Consider the following 4,997-nt stretch of genomic DNA (forward strand, 5'->3'; position numbering starts at 1 on the left):
CATCTTTAAACAAGGGAAGGAGGAGGATCCGGGGAACTACAGGCCAGTCAGCCTCACCTCAGTCCCTGGAAAAATCATGGAGCAGGTCCTCAAGGAATCAATTCTGAAGCACTTAGAGGAGAGGAAAGTGATCAGGAACAGTCAGCATGGATTCACCAAGGGCAAGTCGTGCCTGACTAAACTAGTTGCCTTCTATGAGGAGATAACTGGCTCTGTGGATGAGGGGAAAGCAGTGGACTTGTTATTCCTTGACTTCAGCAAAGCTTTTGATACGGTCTCCCACAGTATTCTTGCCAGCAAGTTAAAGAAGTATGGGCTGGATGAATGGACTATAAGGTGGATAGAAAGCTGGCTAGATCGTTGGGCTCAACGGATAGTGATCAATGGCGCCATGTCTAGTTGGCAGCCGGTTTCAAGCAGAGTGCCCCAAGGGTCGGTCCTGGGGCCGGTTTTGTTTAATATCTTTATTAATGATCTGGAGGATGGCGTGGACTGCACTCTCAGCAAGTTTGCAGATGACACTAAACTGGGAGGAGTGGTAGATATGCTGGAGGGTAGGGATCGGATACAGAAGGACCTAGACAAATTAGAGGATTGGGCCAAAAGAAATCTGATGAGGTTCAACAAGGACAAGTGCAGAGTCGTGCACTTAGGACGGAAGAATCCCATGCACTGTTACAGACTAGGGACCGAATGGCTAGGCAGCAGTTCTGCAGGAAAGGACCTAGGGGTTACAGTGGACGAGAAGCTGGATATGAGCCAGCAGTATGCCCTTGTTGCCAAGAAGGCTAATGGCATTTTGGGCTGTATAAGGAGGGGCATTGCCAGCAGATCGAGGGACGTGATCATTCCCCTCTATTCGACATTGGTGAGGCCTCATCTGGAGTACTGTGTCCAGTTTTGGGCCCCACACTACAAGAAATATGTGGAAAAATTGGAAAGAGTCCAGCAGAGAGCAACAAAAATGATTAGGGGGCTGGAGCACATGACTTACGAGTTGAGGCTGAGGAAACTGGGCTTGTTTAGTCTGCAGAAGAGAAGAATGAGGGGGGATTTGATAGCAGCCTACAACTACCTGAAAGGGTGGTTCCAAAGAGGATGGATCTAGACTGTTCTCAGTGGTAGCAGATGACAGAACAAGGTGCAAGGGTCTCAAGTTGCAGTGGGGGAGGTCTAGGTTGGATATTAGGAAACACTATTTCACTAGGAGAGTGGTGAAGCACTGGAATGGGTTCCCTAGGGAGGTGGTGGAATCTCCATCCTTAGAGGTGTTTAAGGCCCGGCTTGACAAAGCCCTGGCTGGGATGATTTAGTTGGGGTTGGTCCTGCTTTGAGCAGGGGATGGGACTAGATACCTCCTGAGGTCCCTTCCAACCCTGATATTCTATGATTCTATGGGACCCAGGCATCCGGAATGCCCCCCTCCCCCCATCACCTCTGAAAGCAGTGCCCGGCTGAGAGCACCCATTGGCGGGCGACGAGTGACACCCCCCCCCCGCACACATGGGAGTCCAGGAGGTGCAGGCTGACCTGCCACGGCTACGCTCCCTCCATGGCCGCCCCGCCCCCCGCGATCCGGCCTGAGGGGGAGGGGCAGGCGCAGGCTGCGGGGAGACCAGAGACTGGGATGAGGGGCAGCCAGCCGGGGAGGTGAGAAAAGCCATGTGTGTGTGTGTGGGGGGGGGAATTGGGGGCGGGGTCAGATACTTACCTGGGACAGGCAACGGGAGCAGGGAACAGGATTAGCAGGGAGGCGGGATGCCGGGCTAGATGGGCCCATTGCTCCTGTCCAGCACTCAGCCCTGCCGGTGCCCCTCACTCCCGACCCGCAGCCCCTGCCAGCCCAGCCCTGCCCCCCCCCAGCTCTGCCGGTGCCCCTCACTCCCGACCCGCAGCCCCTGCTAGCCCAGCCCTGCCCCCCCCCAGCTCTGCCGGTGCCCCTCACTCCTGACCCGCAGCCCCCTGCCAGCCCAGCCCTGCCCCCCCCCCCAGCTCTGCCGGTGCCCCTCACTGCCGACCCGCAGCCCCCTGGGGCACATAGGGACACAGGCCGGGCTCCCAGCTGAGGCTCGGCGGAGCTGTTGGCTGAGGCTCTGGGTCTCCAGGACCCGTGTGCAGTGAGCTCATCTCTCAAACGGTCGCTTTGGCTGCCGGGCCTGGGCGGGAGCCAAGTATAACCTCAGCAAGCCAGGGAACTGCAGCTGTCTAGACACGTCTGGTGGGTCGGAGCGGGGCGAGGGGAGGGGAAGTGGGCTGGGAGCCAGGACTCCTGGGTTCTCTCCCCGGCTCTGGGAGGGGAGTGGGGGCTGGTGGGTTAGACCAGGGGGGGCTGGGAGCCAGGACTCCTGGGTTCTCTCCCCAGCTCTGGGAGGGGAGCGGGGGCTGGTGGGTTAGAGCAGGGGGGGGCTGGGAGCCAGGACTCCTAGGTTCTCTCCCCGGCTCTGGGAGGGGAGTGGGGTCTAGTAGGTTAGAGCAGGAGGGGCTGGGAGCCAGGACTCCTGGGTTCTATCCCTGGCTCTGGGAGGGGAGTGGGGTCTGGTGGTTAGAGCAGGGGGGGCTGGGAGCCAGGACTCCTGGGTTCTCTCCCTGGCTCTGGGAGGGGAGTGGGGTTTGGTGGGTTAGAGCAGGAGGGGCTGGGAGCCAGGACTCCTGGGTTCTCTCCCTGGCTCTGGGAGGGGAGCGGGGTCTGGTGGGTTAGAGCAGGAGGGGCTGGGAGCCAGGACTCCTGGGTTCTCTCCCCGGCTCTGGGAGGGGGGTGGGGGCTGGTGGGTTAGAGCAGGGGCTGGAAGGGGCTCCCATCCTAGGACCTGAAGCATCTTGCGGTTAGTCCCCCGGATTCCTGGCCCCGGGGCAGCAGCAGGTGCCGAGGCTGAAGGATCCGACACCGACTCGCTGTTCTGAGCCCTGCCCAGTCCGAGATCTGCCCGGCCCTGCTCTCCCGGGACTGTGCCCTCCCCACCACCAGGGCCACCACCCCCACCTCACCCTCCCCCGCACTGAGGCTGGGAGCCAGGACGTCTGGGGTCTCTCCCCGGCTCTGAGAGGGGAGGGGGGCTGGTGGGTTAGCTCAGGGGTGGGGAGGGGGAGGGCTGGGAGCCAGGATGCCTGGGTTCTCTCCTCAGCTCTGCCCCTCTGGGCACCTTCCCCTACAACCCCCTCCTTCCCCCTCGTGTCACTCCCAATGTAGTGGATGATATTCCGAGACCCTCTCGTGTGTGGCTGTTTCCCAGCGGGGGTCTGTGTCTGGTCAGGCGCAGCCGGGCGGGGGGCGGGTGGGGGGACTGGTACATACGGCGGGATTAGCCAGGGCTTCTGGGGTCTAGACTGGAAAGTTAGTGCCCGAGTGCCAAGCAAGGAACCTGGGATATGACTCAAGAGTGGGGGGGAAATCTAGCCCTGGTCCGGGGGGACTGGCTGGCCCAGGGGGGCAGGGAATGGGAGACGGGGGCTTTCCCCTCTAGGGGACGCCGGCTCTGATCCAGCCCCAGGGTGTAGGATAGGCTGGCTCAGGGGGGCAGGGAATGGGAGACGGGGGCTTTCCCCTCCAGGGGGCGCCGGCTCTGAGGGTTTCGCCTCTGTCTGTTTACTGTTGCTATTTGCATTTTGCGGCGGTAAGTTCTACCCAGCTCTGGCCGGGCCCTTTCCCCCGCTCCGCCGGCGGCTCTTCGGTGCACAGGGAAATCGTGGGATGTCCGATGAGTGAGCAAGCGTCTGTGCGGAGCAGGTTCATGCCGCCCAGTGTCTGCCCGGGAATCTGAGCCCTGCGCCGGTGCGGAAAAGACTTTCCAGTTCTTTCGTCTCTTCCCTCTAGCGTTGCCTGCTTTAGGGAAGACCAGACGGGCGTTTGTGCAGCACCTAGCGCTGTGATCTAGGGCCCCCTAGAGAGGAAAGGCCCCATGTCCTATTCCCTGCCCCCCTGAGCAGGTCAGTTCCCTTCCCCCAGTTGGAGTGAGATTTTTTTGCCTGGGGGCTGGTGGGAGGATGGCATGGAAGGGGTCAGGGCTCTGAGCCCCACGACGCCACTGGGGGTAGGGAAGGGAGCGGTGCCATGCAGTGCATTGTGGGACGCTAGCGATAGTCCCCTGGATGTGGCTGCCCAGCAAGGGCTGATGGGTGGTTTGCAATGCATTGTGGGAGGCTCGCAATGCGGCCCTGTTCAGGACAAGGCAGCAAAGGCTGCTGGGTAATGTGCGGTGCAATGTGGGATGAAGCCCCACAGCCAACGCCCAAGTGCATTGTGGGAGGCTCGTGATGCTAACCTGGGAATGGGGCCTTGTAGCTAGGGCTGCTGGGTAATTTGAAATGCATTGTGGGACCAAGCCCAGCCCCCTCTCCCTCAGGGATGCAGACACAAGGACACTCTTGCAGCAAAGCATTGTGGGATACCAATGAGGCCTCTCTGTAGTGCAGCAAGGGCTGCCGGGTAATTTGCAGTGCACAGTGGGAGAAAGGTAGCACAGACCCCCTTGGAGCTATCGCACCAGTGCATTGTGGGATACTGGTGATGCCTCTCCAGAGAGCTCAGTGCAGAAAGGGTTGCTGGGTAGTTTGCAATGCATTGTGGGACAAAGTCTGTCCCAGGCCCCTCTGGGACTGGGCACTGGGAGAGGCGGGGTCGAGACTTGGACCAGCGATGACTCTGTGATGCCTCCATCCCTACAGCCCCGGGCCATCCCCCTGCCCACCTCTCCCTGCCCTGGCTAACAAGTCTTTGAACCCCCTAACCCTGACATGGGGCTGGGGGAGGGGGTTCCAGTGGTGGGATGAAGAATGGGACCCAGGCGTCCGGGATGGCAGTGCCCCCAGCCCCGTCAGGGAGTAAGGGGATGGGACCCAGGCATCCGGGATGGCAGTACCCCCAGCCCCCTCAGGGAATAAGGGGATGGGACCCAGGTGTCCAGAAAGGCAGTGCCCCCAGCCCCCTCAGGGAATAAGGGGATGGGACCCAGTGTCCGGAAAGGCAGTGCCCCCAGCCCCCTCAGGGAATAAGGGGATGG

This window comes from Terrapene carolina, unplaced genomic scaffold (assembly GCF_002925995.2).
Source record: "Terrapene carolina triunguis isolate 2854851 unplaced genomic scaffold, T_m_triunguis-2.0 Scaffold423, whole genome shotgun sequence".
Classification (NCBI taxonomy): Eukaryota; Metazoa; Chordata; order Testudines; family Emydidae; genus Terrapene; species Terrapene triunguis.